Source organism: Scyliorhinus canicula, chromosome 4, assembly GCF_902713615.1.
Source record: "Scyliorhinus canicula chromosome 4, sScyCan1.1, whole genome shotgun sequence".
NCBI classification, from domain to species: domain Eukaryota; kingdom Metazoa; phylum Chordata; class Chondrichthyes; order Carcharhiniformes; family Scyliorhinidae; genus Scyliorhinus; species Scyliorhinus canicula.
The window spans coordinates 217,934,059-217,950,518 of NC_052149.1; the positions used below are offsets into that span (position 1 = coordinate 217,934,059).

Below are 16,460 nucleotides of genomic sequence, written 5' to 3' on the forward strand. Positions count from 1 at the left end.
GACTTCTCCTCGCTATGGAGATGTCAACCTGGCCATGCTTCTCGACGCTGTGGATGAGAGTCGGGTCACCCTGTTCTCCCAAGGGGGTCAGAGGACCAGCAGCAGGGTCAGCAATGTCACCTGGGAGGCAGTGCCAACGGCTGTCAGTGCAGGCAGCATGACCAGGAGAACTGCCATCCACTGTCGGAAGAAGCCCAAAAACCTCCACCGAGCTGCAAGGGTAAGTTGCCACCTCCCTCCTGGCATCAGCTCTGCCTGCCACCCCACAAAATTCCGAACCCCCCACCCGCCCCGAAATCACTGGCTGACACCTCGCACCCTTGCCACATTCAATCTTCGTGCTTGTTCCTTGGAACCTCCTGCCACCCACCAGCACAATCCCTTTATGTTGAAGTGCAGTACCCACACATGGCACCTGCTTTGGAACCCCCCCCAGCAATGCCCTCTCTTTGTCCGCACAGGAGAAGATAGCCCATAATAAACAAGAAAGGACCAAGACAGGGGTGTGGAGTCCCAGAGATTTGAGCACTCACCGCCTATGAGGAACAGGTCCTGGAGGCCCAAAGAGAAAGCAGTCACCGACAGTGAGGTTAGACTGCGCCATAGAGGTAAAGATCCACTACATCTTCACCCAGAAGTCCTGTCTCAACTAAGTTGCTCATGTCAGACAAAATGATCCTTCCCTCTTACTGCATATATTCCATTGTCTTGCATGATCTCCTTCTGATGAGGCTGGGCCATCGGATCATATCTATCATTGGCACTCAAGGGACCCCCTCGGAGGAGAGCTCCGAGGAGACCACCATCAAGGAGTCACAACTCTCGCCCCCACCTTCACCAGTGCAGAGACACACACCTCAGTGGGCGACATGAGTGGACAGGCTTCTGGGGCACAATCTGGTGAGCCCCACACAGTTGTTGATGCACATAAGGTGTAGGCAAGAACATCCAAGGGAGACAGCAGTGAGAGAACTGCTGTATTGCAGGACACATCTGCATCCCAGGCAGATGCTGAGCCTCTGGACATGGTTCCCACAGAGCTAGTGCAGATGATAAGGACACCCTGTCCTGAATGTCATGGCATCAATGACACTCCAGCAACTACAAAGCCTACTGGAGGAATCCCAAAGCCTTCAGGCATAGGTGTTGGTGCTGACAATGCATGGCAGCGACGATAACACTGCTAGGGTGGCGACCGCAGTGGAATACCTGAAGCATGATGTCTGCATCTTGATTGGTGGTGTACAAGGCATGGCTCAGTCTGAAAGAAAAATGGCTGAGGATCTTGATTTCATGTCCCAGTCACTGAGGGACATGTACCAGATGCAGGTGAACATTGCTGAGGCACTCCAGAACTTGGCTCACTCACTGAACAACATCATTGAGGTTGTTGACACCATGGTGCAGACAATGGGGAAACTCCAAGGCTGGCAGAGCCAGATGAATCAGAAGCTTCTGGAGCTCACTCCAGCTATCCCTCTATCCTATGTCGAACCCAGGGCCCTATGGACACCCTCAGGGAGGGGGAAGCCTTGGAGACCAACCCGGGGTCTGCCACCAAGGAGACAATGGCAGTTTCCATTTCTACTGAATCTCCCCCCTCCTAACGCCAACGCATCTCGAGGGCAGTGGGCAGAACCGAGTGTCATTTCAACACCTGCGACCCGGTATGTCGGCCTGGGCCCCCCGGCTCCAAGCCCTCAAGAGGATGTCTGCCAATTGCATCAAAAGCCATAGAGCACAGAAGGCAGCAGGCTGCCTCCACCTCTGATGTGCATCCTGGGGACACCTCTAGATGTGCCTCCTGCAGGCACAGTGGTGCAGGATCTCAAGCCCCCAATGCAGACTCTGCTCAGACAATGGGTGTGAGTGAGCTGTCAGCAAAAGGACAGGACTCAGAGATATACAGAAACTTAGGAATACAAGAGCTTTCCTCACAGCGAGTTATCGTCAGACTGACCCACTGATAGTGCCAACACAGGCCCATCACCCTGGATTGATGTTACACAGACCCTGCGAGGGGGTAACAGGGAGATCAGGAAGAGGGAAATGCAGGGGGAGGAAGGGAAATGGTGGAGTGTATTTGGTGGCGGAAGGAGGGAAATGGGGGAAATTGGGGAGGAGGGAGGAAAATGGGGCAGGGCAGCTGAGCTGATGAGGCAGCCTCGTCCTTGGAGAATCTGGAGATGATGAAGGTCTCCCTGGTCCTCCTGGCATGGCGGACCCTTGCCCCTGCCTGTCCTCCATCCTCAGGCTCCTCCTCGGGCTCGTCCTCCAGACCTTTCTAGACCACCACCTCGATAAAAGCAAATTACTGAGGATACTGGAATCTGATACAAAAAATACTGGACAATCTCAACAGGTCAGACAGCATCTACGAAGAGAAAAGGGAGCTCACATTTCGAGTCTGGATGACTCATTGTCAAAGCTGGAGAGAACTGGAAATGGTGTCAGATTTATACTGTAGTGGGGGGAGGGGGCGTGGAGCAATGGGGCTGGATAGGGGGCCAGCAGTATGTGGAGATTCTGGGTGCCAGATTGTGGAGGGCATAACAGACCACCACAAAGCAGGAGGCCATCTGCGAGGTGTACTGCACTGCACCACCAGAGCAATCCAGGCATCAGAATCACATTTTCAGCAGTCCAATGCACCGCTCCATGACAGGAGAGATGCGAGTGTGGACCTCTTTGTATCGGGTCTCCGCCTCGGTCTTAGGCCTCCGCTCCGGCATGATCAGCAATGGCCTCAGTGGGTATTCCTTGTCCCTCAATAGCCAGTCCGTCATCCTGCGATAGCCCACGAAGACATTTGGGATCTCTGAGTGCCCCAGGTAGTAGCTGTCATGCAGACTCCCTGGATAGCAGGCACACACATGCATGATACAAAAATGGTGGTCTCACATGTTCTGAACATTCAGGATGTGGAACCCCTTCCTGTTAATATAGGGCATTCCTGGATGCCCCTGGATGCATGCCATCGATTGCCCCCTGGACCTGGGGCATCCCAACGTTGACAGCAACCCCTGCAGCCCGGGCATTTTGGTGGGCCTAGTCCAGCTGGAAGTTGATATCGTTGGATGCCCAGGCAAACATAGCATCCATAACTTCTCGGATGCACCTGTGAGCTATAGATTGAAATGTCACACAGATTCCCGCTTGAACCCTGAAATGACCAAGTGGCGTAAAAGTTCAGGGCTGTGGTGACCTTCATGGCCACCAGGAGGGGATTCCTTCCACCCCCACGGGGTGCAAAATCTTCCACAGTGTGGCACAGATGCTGCATTATCTCTGTTGAAATGCAGGCTTCTGCGACACATGTTGTCCAAGAGCTCATTGAATAACTAATGGCGTCTGTGCACCATAGCCCGTTGCTGGCCTCCCCTTATTATTCCCTGCTCAGCCTGATGGGCAGCTGGGTCTTCAGGATGTGCGCCAAACCCCTGCACATAGGTATCCACCTCCAGCCTGTGTTGGCCTTGCTGCCATCTGCGGCATCTACCCACATCGGCTACCACAAGCAACGCAAAATCAGCCACATCAGCAGACATCGTTATATCTGTAAGGAATTGGAGAAGGTGAGAGACTACCAATCATTTAGGGCTTCCTCCCATGGATCCTCAAATCCCCCATGCCTCTCCCACCCTTACATGTCCTGCCTTCTCTCAGTGTGCCATCCAGCAAGCCTCTTGCGCTGGCAAACCTTGCTCTGCACACTCACCCCCGGCTACATCAGGAGCCCCTCCACCCTAGACCACTGCCGGGATTATTAGGGAGGATGTGCCGAACTACCCTCCATCATCCACACACTTACTCTTTGGTTGTGAGAAGATCCACAATGCTGAAGCCCTGCCCTTTAGTGTTTGATTGTTGGCAACTGCCTCAATGGTGCTGATGATCCTGGAGTTCAGGCACACTGTTCAAGCTTCAAAGTTTGCTGGACATGCAATCATTCTCTGAGACATGACATCTGTGCACTTCAGGAGGCACTTGAGAATGGAGGAGTGTGAAGTGCTTTCACAACTAACACGGCTAATTTCTCATTTGAAGTAGCCTTCAGCTGAGAAGCTGGAGGCTGCTCACAGTCAAAGGGAGTGAAATTGAATTTTAGGATTGGATTGGATTGGATTTGATTATTGTCACATGTACCAAGATACAGTGAAAAGTATTTTTCTGCGAGCAGCTCAACAGATCATTACGTACATGAAAAGAAAAGGAAATAAAAGAAAATACATAATAGGGCAACACAAGGTACACAATGTAACAATAACACCAGCATCGGGTGAAGCATGGTCAGGTCAGTCCATTAGAGGGTCGTTTAGGAGTCTGGTAGCAGTGGGGAAGAAGCTGATTTTGAGTCTGTTCGTGCATGTTCTCAGACTTTTGTATCTCCTGCCTGATGGAAGAAGTTGGAAGAATGAGTAGGCCGGTTTGGGGTGGGGGTCTTTGATTATGCTGCTCACTTTCCCCAGGCAGTGGGAGGTGTAGATGGAGTCAATGGATGGGAGGCAGGTTCGTGTGATGGACTGGGCTGTGTTCATGACTCTCGGAAGTTTCCTGTGATCTTGGGCTGAGCAGTTGCCATACCAGGCTGTGATGCAGCCCGATAGGATGTTTTCTATAATGCATCTGTAAAAGTTGGTAAGAGTTAATATGGACATGCCAAATTTCCTTCGTTTCCTGAGGACGTATAGGCGCTGTTGTGCTTTCTTGGTGCTAGCGTTGTCGTGGGTGGACCAGAACAGATTTTTGGAGATGTGCACCCCTAGGAATTTGAAACTGCTAACCATCTCCACCTCGACCCCACTGATGCTGACAGGGGTGTGTACAGTACTTTGTTTTCTGAAGTCAATGACCAGCTCTTTAGTTTTGCTGGCATTGAGGGATAGATTGTTGTCGCTGCACCACTCCACTACGTTCTCAATCTCCCTCCTCTATTCTGACTTGACGCTATTCGAGATCCAGCCCACTATGGTCGTATCGTCAGCAAACTTGTAGATGGAGTTGGAACCAAATTTTGCCACGCAGTCGTGTGTGTATAGGGAGTAGAGTAGGGGGCTAAGTCAGCAGCCTGGCGGGGCCCTGTTCTTGAGTCCTATTGTGGAGGAGGTGTTAGAACATAGAACAGTACAGCACAGAACAGGCCCTTCGGCCCTCAATGTTGTGCCGAGCCATGATCACCCTACTCAAACCCACGTATCCACCCTATACCCGTAACCCAACAACCCCCCCCTTAACCTTACATTTATTAGGACACTACGGGCAATTTAGCATGGCCAATCCACCTAACCCGCACATCTTTGGACTGTGGGAGGAAACCGGAGCACCCGGAGGAAACCCACGCACACAGGGGGAGGACGTGCAGACTCCACACAGACAGTGACCCAGCCGGGAATCGAACCTGGGACCCTGGAGCTGCGAAGCATTTATGCTAACCACCATGCTACCCTGCTGCCCTGGGTATCCTTACTGATTGTGGTCTGTGGATTAGAAAGTCGAGGATCCAGTTGCAGAGTGAGGAGCCAAGTCCTAGGTTTTGGAGCTTTGATATGAATTTGGCTGGGATTATGGTGTTGAAGGCAGAGCTGTAGTCAATAAATAGGAATCTGATGTAGGAGTCCTTGGTGTCGAGATGTTATAGGGATGAGTGTAGGGCCAGGGAGATCGCATCTGCTGTGGACCGGTTGCGACGGTATTCGAATTGCAGTGGATCAAGGCATTCTGGGAGTATGGAGGTGATGGATAGAAGCAGCAACACTGTCCTGGAAGTGTCAGGTGGGACAGACAGGCTGTAGCTGTGGTTGCCTCTTTTATGGGGGCCAATTACTGTAGAAGGAGACCCTCAGCTCCAATAAGAGAAAGCTGCTTGCTTGTTGCTGCACATTTTTATCGCAGCTATATCTGGACTTTGAGCCTGAAAGATGCCACATGTAATACCCTTGCAACCGTAAGTTCAGCTGCTACTTGTATCTGTAAGTTCATCTGTTGGATTAAACTTATGCTTTCTCCCACTTCTTTTCCAACACCCCTACCTCTCCTCCTTAAAGTGCTGCAACTAGCCCTTCGAATATAGTCACCCAATTTTTCACCTGCAGATTGGCAAAGTGCCTATTGGGGATAATCACTGGTGCTGGCAGCCTACCGACCATAATATACTGAGGATTCTGGATCAAAATGGTCCAGCCACCCCCCCCCCCCCCCCCACCCCCCCCCCCCAACTCCCCTCCCCCTCCCCCCATCCCATTGACTCCTCCAGGGGAATGCCAAGTGAAACATCACCCTTATTATCTTTTAATCATCTGAAGATAAAGACAATTATATGTTAACAGTGAAAGGAAATAAATATGCAAGTTGAGTCCATCTCACAACAGCTCATTCTACAGGTCACTGCCAGCTTCCTTAAGACACCACAAAGTACTGAATTAAGCCATTGTGTTACAATTATGATTAACTGTAAGATTGGCCAGGGAATCTATACCCGAGCTGCTCCCCCCCCCACTGCTGCAACCCTCTAAGAGTATAGATAGCTTGGGCCAGCACTGTTGATTACTTTATTGGCTGGTGATATTTCCTGGATGTTTGGAACTCACCAGAGAGCAGTTTCTCTGGTTCAGGTATTCAAAGTCTTCTTTAAGCACTTCTAATAAACCATGAGTTCATTGTGTTTTTGCTCAAAAAATATGATGTTGAAAGATGAAGGATCGCCCTCACAATCAACAGAAAATAAGTAGCCAAACCATAACAATATATATGAATCGCAATCCAAAAGGCAAAGAAGGGGCAATTGCACGACCATAAATTCTTCTAGAATAGCATTGTGGAGAGCACAATCGCTTCACAGCTCCAGGGTCCCAGGTTCGATTCCGGCTTGGGTCACTGTCTGTGCGGAGTCTGCACATTCTCCCCGTGTGTGCGTGGGTTTCCTCCGGGTGCTCCGGTTTCCTCCCACAGTCACAAAGATGTGCAGGTTAGGTGGATTGGCCATGATAAATTGCCCTTAGTGTCCAAAATTGCCCTTAGGGTTGGGTGGGGTTACTGGGTTATGGGGATAGGGTGGAGGTGTTGACCTTGGGTAGGGTGCTCTTTCCAAGAGCCGGTGCAGACTCGATGGGCCGAATGGCCTCCTTCTGCACTGTAAATTCAATGATAAACCATAGCTGAAATAGATTTGTGTTTATTCATTCAACAAATATGCGTATTACTGTCAAACCTATTTAATTCTGAAGCCCAGTAGCAGGAGGCAACTGACTTTTGTACAAATCCTTTCATGAGCTTTCCAAAATTCCCAAATCAAATTACCACAACTGCAATACAATTTCACTCATTTGTCAGCAAGTTGTTTAGATGAAAATTCTATTTGTATGTAAAAAAAAATTTTCCCTATGTAACTCTCTTTCCCAAACACACCCTCGGTACTGGTATTCCATTCCACATGGTAGAGACAACTAGTGTAGGATTTTCTCTGGTGTGTCTGTCTTTCCCATGTTAACAACAGCACCTCTCCCATGATTGAAGACCTTTTCTCTTCTAAATCTTAGGACTTACATTCTTTTTGTTTTGTGTGCTATCGCCTTGTTCCATGCGATTTGGCCAAACTTTTTCACTGGAAGTGATTTAAGTGTTCACTAATTGTTTCAAAGGAGTCAGCATTTGTAGATAGCTCTACGGGATAAATGATCACTGCTAATAAACTAAATAAACTGAAGTGATTCTCCTGAATTCAAGCTTTTGTGGTAACCTTACCTGTATCCCTAATTGGACATCTGAGTGAACCCACTGACTTGCCTAAACTATTGTTCGTGCAAACCTACAAAGTTGCAGACTTTGAACAACTCCATGCACCTTGTAGTCTGTTTTGTGTGAGGGATAATTTGAAGGCAATTCAAATTAAGCACTCACTAGATCAGCAGCCATCAATTCGGTAATCTTCAATACACAACGCCTTTCTCACACAGTATTTCCATACTTTTTAAAAATAAATGCAAAGACTCATGCTTCACAAAGTACATTAGACATGAAACCGTTCCACTGAACGTCGATAATGTAAACTGGGCAACTCCAGTCGATGCATGGAAAATGTTTAAAAATGTAATCCCTCTTCGAATCCCGGCCCTGGGTCACTGTCTGGGTGGAGTTTGCACATTCTCCCCATGTCTGCGAGGGTTTCACCCCCACAACCCAAAGATGTGCAGGTTAAGTGGATTGGCCACGCTAAATTGCCCCTTAATTGGGAAAAAAAATAATTGGGTACTCTAAATTTATTTTCAAAAAAGAAAAATGTAATCCCTCCTTCAGTCTGAAGGACTGAATGAAAAAAGTAGGGGCTACGTTAGTGTACTAATTATGTCACTGAACTAGCATTCGAGAAACCTGAACTAATAATCAAGCGAACATAATTTCAAATACCAAGAGGACATAATTTCAAATGGCAGTTTGCAAATGCACACTATTCACAGCGCAGAAACAGCCCTTCCACCCAATGGCCACGTGTAAGTATTCAGGCTCCACACAAACTTCTTCCCATCCTTCTTAAACACACCCACCCAACATTTCCTCTAGTCCATTCTGCTTTATGCATTCATTTAGTGTCCCTTTAAATGCCTTTATGTCAGTCATCTCAACCAATCCTTGTGATAATCAGTTCCACATTCTAACCAGTCTCTGGGAAAAGAATTCCTCCTGAATTCCCTAATTAATTTATAGATGGCTATCTTATAATTATGGCTCCTAGTTCAGGGTTCTCCTCTGCAAGTGAAAAGAACTCCATGCCTACCCTATCAAACACAAATTGGAATAATGGGTGTCATTGGGTTGAATGTTCTTTTCCTATTCGATACTTTGCACTTTTTTCATATTTCGTTCTGATGCTTTGACTGTGTAAGATATTTTGGATATTTATAAATGACCTGGAAGAGGGTGTAGAAGGATGGGTTAATAAATTTGCAGATGACACGAAGGTTGGTGGAGTTGTAGATAGTGCTGAAGGATGTCATAGGATACAGAGGGACATAGATAAGCTGCAGAGCTGGGCTGAGAGGTGGCAGATGGAGTTTAATGCGGAAAAGTGTGAGGTGGTTCACTTTGGAAGGAGTAACAGGAATGCAGAGTACTGGGCTAATGGCAAGATTCTTGGTAGTGTAGATGAACAGAGAGATCTCGGCATCCAGGTACATAAATCCCTGAAAGTTGCCACCTAGGTTAATAGGGCTGTTAAGAAGGCATATGGTGTGCTAGCATTTATCAGTAGGGGGATTGAGTTTCGGAGCCACAAGGTCATGCTGCAGCTGTACATAACTCTGGTGCGGCCGCTCCTGGAGTACTGCGTGCAGTTCTGGTCACCACATTATAGGAAGGATGTGGAAGCTTTGGAAAGGGTTCAGAGGAGATTTACTAGGATGTTGCCTGGTATGGAGGGAAGGTCTTACGAGGAAAGGCTCAGGGACTTGAGGTTGTTTTCATTAGAGAGGAGAAGGCTAAGAGGTGACTTAATAGAGACATATAAGATAGTCAGAGGGTTAGATAGGGTGGACAGTGAGAGTCTCTTTCCTCGGATGGTGATGACCAACACGAGGGGACATAGCTTTAAATTGAGGGGTGGTAGATATAGGACAGATGTCAGAGGCAGTTTCTTTACTCAGAGAGTAGTAGGGGCGTGGGACGCCCTGCCTGCAACAGTAGTAGACTCGCCAACTTTAAGAGCATTTAAGTGGTCACTGGATAGACATATGGATGAAAATGGAATAGTGTAGGTCAGAAAGGCTTCAGATGGTTTCACAGGTCGGCGCAACATCGAGGGCCGAAGGGCCCGTACTGCGCTGTAATGTTCTATGTTCTATTGCCCTGTGCTGCTATACAGTTGCAGTATATGAGTTCAACAGTGACCCTCCATAGCCTGATATGCCATAGGAAGGTGCCAGATGAAGGATGCCTTATTCTCTGGGAGTGCTGCACTGTAAGAGGTGCTGTCTTTCAGCTAAGGCACTAAAATGAGGCCTTACCTGTACTTGCAGGTATAAGATTTCATAGCACTATTGAAAAGAAGAGCAAGTACCAGATTGGTCTGCCCAATATTTATTTGTCACCATCACTGCAAAAAACAGATAATCTGGTTATTTGATAACTCTTACTTGTGAGAACTTGCTGTGCATAAACTGGTTGTTCTGCTTCCTTACTTTACAATGGTGACAACATTTCAAAATAACGTTATTCTTCAGGGAAGCAATTTTCCAATTAGGATAAAACTTGGCAAATAACATGTACAATCCTGCTGTGTCAGACTGGCAGGTCCAGATAGATCATGGGCGGCACAGTAACACAGTGGCTGGCACAGTTGTTTCACAGCTCCACAGCTCCCAGTTTTGATTCCTGGCTTGGGTCACTGTCTGCGCAGAGTTTGCAAGTTCTCCCCGTGCCTGTGTGGATTTCCTCTGGGTGCTCTGGTTTCCTCCCACAGTCCAAAATTGTGTAGGCTAGGTGGATTGACCATGCTCAATTTCCCTTAGTGCCCAAAAAGGTTGGGTGGGGTTACTGGGTTACCAGGATAGGGTGGGGTGCTCTTTCCACGGGACGGTGCAGACTCGATGGGCTGAATGGCCCCCTTCTGCACTGTAAATTGTATTTCGCTGCCATATTGTGTTAATGACCATATGCTGACAACTTATCCATTTATGCATTTTTCATTCATTCTTTACATATAATTTTGACCTTGGACTTAGGAATTAGAGATAAAAGAAAGCAATGTGGGGACAACTGCATTCTGCGCAAAGATGTAAAAATTTGTTCACACTCTGATTGTGCAATGGCTATTTGAAATGTTAAATGTGAATCCCTGTAGGTTGTTCTAAGGATAATGATGATAACGATAATGATCTTTATTGTCACAAGTTGGCTTACATTAACATTGCAGTGAAGTTACTGTGAAAAGCCCCTCGTCGCCACATTCCGGCACCTGTTCGGGGACACAGAGGGAGAATTCAGAATGTCCAAATTACCTAATAGCACGTCTTTTGGGATTTGTGGGAGGAAACTAAAGCACCCGGAGGAAACCCACCCAGACATGGGGAGAGCGTGCAGACTCCGCACAGACAGTGACCCAAGCCAGGAATCGAACCTGGGACCCTGGCACTGTGAAGCCATAGTGCTAACCACGATGCTACCATGCTGCCCACATGAAACGTCCTATGCAAATTCAGGTTTGTTTAATTTTTCTTTCTTTATGGGAAAGAAGAAAATGTGGAGAAAGAAAGCAGGCATGCTGGAATTTAATATTTAACACCGCATCCAGAAGATGATGCAGAACCACTGTAGAAATCCCTCAGTACTGCACCAGTATGTCAATCTTGATTAGAATCCAAAACCATGCTGCTACATGAGGCACATTTAAGTGTGGCAACTTGCTCTAGAGTGTGTTACCCTGACGCTCACGTTCATGGATTTTCATGCTGATAATGGAGCCATGCTGAACTTGCAGTGTTTGTGGACCAGTCTCCCTTCATCCACCCAGCTGATGATGGTTCGTATGAGAAACACCACATTCAGAAAGAAATTGTTGACCAGCAATATGGACACAAAGTTTGCTGCTTGCCCCAATAGCCACTTGCATCGTCAGTCAGAATGTTCACAATATGAACCTTTTTTCCATATTTGCACAGAATGTAATTGTCCCCATATTTTATCTCACCTACAAGTCCAAGGCCAATTTTATAGGTAAAGGAAAAATGCATCAATGGATAAATTGTCAGCATACAGGTTTTATCTGAACCCACCAGTTTGACAGATTAGGATTCTATATAGTAATTGCAAAACTTTAACCTAATTAGCAGATTTCTTGAATCATAGAATTTACAGTTCAGAAGGAGGCCATTTGGCCCATCGAGTCTGCACTGGCTCTTGGAAAGCGCACCCTACCCAAGCCCACACGTCCACCCTATCCCCCATTACCCAGTAACCCCATCCAACACTAAGGGCAATTTTTGGACACTATGGACAATTTAGCACGGCCAATCCACCTAACCTGCACATCGTTGCACTGTGGGAGGACACCAGAGCACCCGGAGGAAACAATGCACACATGGGGAGAACGTGCAGACTCCACACAGATAGTGACCCAAGCCCGGAATCGAAACTGGGACCGTGGAGCTGTGAAGCAAATGTGTTAACCACTGTGCTACCGTGCTGCCCTTCTCTGCAAGCATCAGAATACTGTGGTAGGAGATGATAAAAACGAAGATGCAAGAACAATTCATACTTTTTACACTGACAAAACTCAAGTCAAAGTGACATAAAAAGCTGTAAACCTTAGTCAAATACATTTAAACGTCTGTTGGGTTGATTTTTTTTAACGCACAGCACAAACTACTGGAAGGGTTTAATAAATAAGTAGGGTAGCAAAGTTGTAGTACACTTTGCACAGTTTGCAGGATATGGAAGGCTGCTCTGCCTATCTGAAATGCTAGGTTGGTGAGTACTGACCACTGCAGCACCTAAACAGATTGCTCCGATCAGATTACCGGTCCCCTGTCATGCACAATTTGCGACTTACCCATTTTTGAATTGTTCAGGAAAACTCAACACTGAGCCTCACATGGTGAGTGAGTCGTTCATTTTACCCGGCGTGTGTAATCCGCTGGATAAGAACTGCCTCGCATGGCAAACACTGACGACTTGTAATGCCAAGCTCGAGTGAATGATCAGTTTCATTCAGTGTGTGTTCGGTGCGCACAGACAGTTGACCCTCACACCCCGCCCTCCCCCCGCAGACACGCGAGTGAATGCTCACCTTTTTTTGTTCAGTGCTTGTGCAGTGTACCACCTCGTTATAAACCAACCCTGCACAAGCAAAAGGATAAAACAACTGCCGACGCGAAACACTGGACGGAATATCTGTCGGCTGGAGATATGGAAGATTTGCAATTCAAAGAACTCTCCAAAATCAAGGAGCGAGCCTGTCACCACGCAGTTTACATTGAAACAAAACACTTCATTCGGGAACCGCGGGGGTGCCTCGCTATTTTGTCCACCAAACAATTATAGCTGAAGAAAAACAAAGATGTTGTGATACAGCACTGAAACACAAAGATGTTGTGATATAGCACTGAAACACAAAGATGTTGTGATGAAGCATCTGAGCCAGTCAATATACTAACTAAAGAAATTAAAGCGGGTCTTCGATTAACTGAGGTTCTGGCGTGTGGAGTCGATATTAATAGCAAAAGATTACAATGTGATTTGACAGTTCCCTTATGCCAGCAACCATTCAGGGCTCCAATCTAACCACTTTACACTCATCATGCTCTTTGCATGGGCTGCATTTGCAAAGTGACATCTCTCCATTGCAGGACCGAGACGAGGAGGGCAACAATAAAGACATACTTTCACAATTAGGAAATGCAAACAGGAGGAAACTTAGACAGGCAACCGGCGATTATAAACTTAGCTCGCCTCTGCGTTTAAGTACAGCCGAACTATTAGCAAGACGTCGCAGAGATTGCAAGCTATACCTGTGCCCATAGCAACTACATATGCACGATCAACAACTTAAAATCGTCAAGTCAAACTAGTGGCATTCCACAGCATGACACCTACCTCAGTGCAACCTGCCGTTATAGTTCTCAATCTGCAGCCGCTGTAAACACTGGAGAAGCTTCGGGGAGTGTGGCTACTCTACTCTTCATCAAGGTTCTGCTTTGCCGAAGCATGTGTTAAAACCAGAAGTGGCGTTTTCCTTCAACAACAAAAAAATAAAAGGTTGCTCTTCTCTAAAGCGAAACAGCTACTGTCATAGAGGGCTGCCTCCCCTGGTGTCAGGCTTCCACTGCCTGGTGCCTAGTGGAAAAGCAAACCCGATCTGCTCTGGAGCAAGCTGGCTGATATAGTGTTACTGCACAGAGCTTCTGCAGGCATCGGGAGGACAGTGTGACAGACAGCTGGGCTGCGCCCTCCTGCCGAGGGACAGGATGTGATGTGAATGCAAGACAAACGAGAGGCAGCCCTGAACAGCAGCATCGCATCCCTCATTCAAACTGATAACAGCTCCAGCTCTCTCGGATTCACTTTCAGTCCAATCAGTGGACACCAACAAGAGAGCAATAGGCACCGTGAAGCACCGTGCAATCGTTCACTTTCACTGTCTTGCTTGCTCCAGCGTCTACCTTCAGTGTCCACCTTTCCCCTGTCTTAAAAAAAACCTGTCAAACGCAAGTTATAGCAAGACGCCTGAATAAAAAGAGTAGGTAAAAATAATTTTTTTTTCTCGTTGAAGGCAGGATATATTTGTTGTTTTGCAACCTTTCCAAAGGTTTTGGGAGTTTCATGGGTCAGCCTTGCAGCATCTCAGGCTGCTTGACCTATTAAGAAACGACAATACCATTTATTTAAGCAGCCACAGCAGTTTCATTTTTAATCTTCTCCCAGTTCGACTGAAATAACTTTTAACATGTCTGCAGAGCAAAGCAGGGCAGTTGTCAGAGTAAATGGGAGGAAAATGTATGTTTCTTTTTATTCCTTTATGTGGTTATTACAGGGAAGGTCAGCATTTATTGCCCATCCCACAGTTGCCCTTGATGATAGAACATAGAACATAGAACAGTACAGCACAGAACAGGCCCTTCGTCCCTCGATGTTGTGCCGAGCAATGATCACCCTACTTAAACCCACGTAACCCGTATACCTGTAACCCAACAATCCCCCCATTAACCTTACGCTACGGGCAATTTAGCATGGCCAATCCACCTAACCCGCACATCTTTGGACTGTGGGAGGAAACCGGAGCACCCGGAGGAAACCCACGCACACACGGGGAGGACGTGCAGACTCCACACAGACAGTGACCCAGCCGGGAATTGAACCTGGGACCCTGGAGCTGTGAAGCATTGATGCTAACCACCATGCTACCGTGAGGCCCCCCTCACCGTGATGGGAGCCACTTTCCTGAAACCATCCCGGTGGAGCAGGTACACCCACCGTGCTGTTAGGTAGGGAGCTTCAGGATTTTAATAGAGTAGTGACTCCAAGTCAGGATGGTGTGTGACGAAGAGGGGAACTTACAGGTAGTCGTGCTGACATGTGCTTGCTGCACTTGTCCTTCGAGGTGGTGGAAGTGGAGGGTTTGGAAGGTGCTGTCAAAATACATTGGCAAAGTATCTTGCTGAAGTCCCTCTTGTAGATTGTACACAATGCTGCCATTGGGCACCAACGGTAGACGGAGTGCATGTTCACGGTGGTGGATGGAGTGCCATACGTGTGCTGCTTTGTCCAGGATAATGTTATGATTCTTCAGTATTTTTGCACTCATCCAGGCAAATGGATCATAATCCATCACACTCTTGACTTGTACCTTGCAGACGTTGAAAGGTTTTGGGGAGTCAGGAGATGGGTTACTTGCCACAGAATACCCAGCCTCTGATTGGCCATGGTAACTACAGTATGTATGTGACTGGTGCACTTAATTTTCTGGTCAGTGGTGACCTCGAGGATGTTGATGGTGGGGATTGAGTGATGCCAATGCCATTGAATGTCAGGGGAGGGTGATTAGACTTTCTCTCTCTTTGGAGATGGTAATTACCTAGCATTGTGTCGTGAAAATGTACTGCTGAGACAGGTATTGTCTCGAAATAGTGATGGCAGAGTAAATATAGTCAAACAGATGCACTCACCTGCTCTTCCTGGGCTACATGCACAAGTGCGCTACTCTCTGCATCTTGCATGTCCCCCATAGTTCTGCATTCAGTTTTAACATATATCACCCTATAAATGTAATGCAATTATTCATATACACCATCTACACAACAACTGAAAAAGCACATGGTTCTCCACAGGTTGTATACTTCATTTGCACCACATGCAGAGTATGGTACACTTTAATACACTCGTGTACAACGTGTGCCATTCTGCTTTATATGCACCAACAATGACTCCATGCATGCAGTCAAGTGCAACGACACACAGTACCGTGATTCGATTCCCCACCTCAGTTCTGTTCACAGTTTCAGTTACACTTCGCAAAGAAACAATGAGCAAATTGTACAGTTGTTTTCAAGAGTTGTGAAAGATTGTCTCTGAGTGGAAAGGGGCATGCGGTCAACAGTGCCAAAGGAGATAATGCTTCATTTTAAATGCATCATGACAGCCCTGTTAGGAGAAGACTTTGCTGTCAGGTCCTGATTAAGAAGCAGAGTAAACCCAAATATGTCAAGCATGTTAAATGAAAGTTGAGCGACTGATGTCGTGGGTTGCTGATTTGCCATTGTCTGCTTTATATTCAAGTCCAAGGCTAAATTCACCCCTTGTTCTTTCAGAGCCTGAGTATTCACATTCTATGTCATTCCTCTTAAAGTAAGCACCTTATTTGATTCTGTTTTGCCTCCATGGGCTGAAACGGAGCAGGCATGCGTGGCTCTTATTTTTTAAACTTGGCGATTTTCTCCCTCCTTCTCTTGAAGGCACTGACTTTGTGCTGGGATAAG

At 47.1% G+C, this 16,460-nt stretch overlaps 1 protein-coding gene across 17 annotated transcripts in view; it reads right to left on the reverse strand.

Annotated features, from left to right (window-relative positions):
* The window catches only part of LOC119965371 (teneurin-2-like), a 3,273,255-nt gene extending 3,259,383 nt beyond the window's left edge, over nt 1-13,872 (reverse strand). For 16 of the 17 annotated variants that reach the window (XM_038796070.1, XM_038796068.1, XM_038796065.1 and 13 more), the window contains exon 1: nt 13,582-13,872. The gene's annotated coding sequence lies outside the window, so the exon portion shown is untranslated. The remainder of the gene's footprint in view (nt 1-13,581) is intronic. The other variant, XM_038796072.1, reaches the window with a different exon arrangement.
* Nucleotides 13,873-16,460: the final 2,588 nt, after the last annotated feature.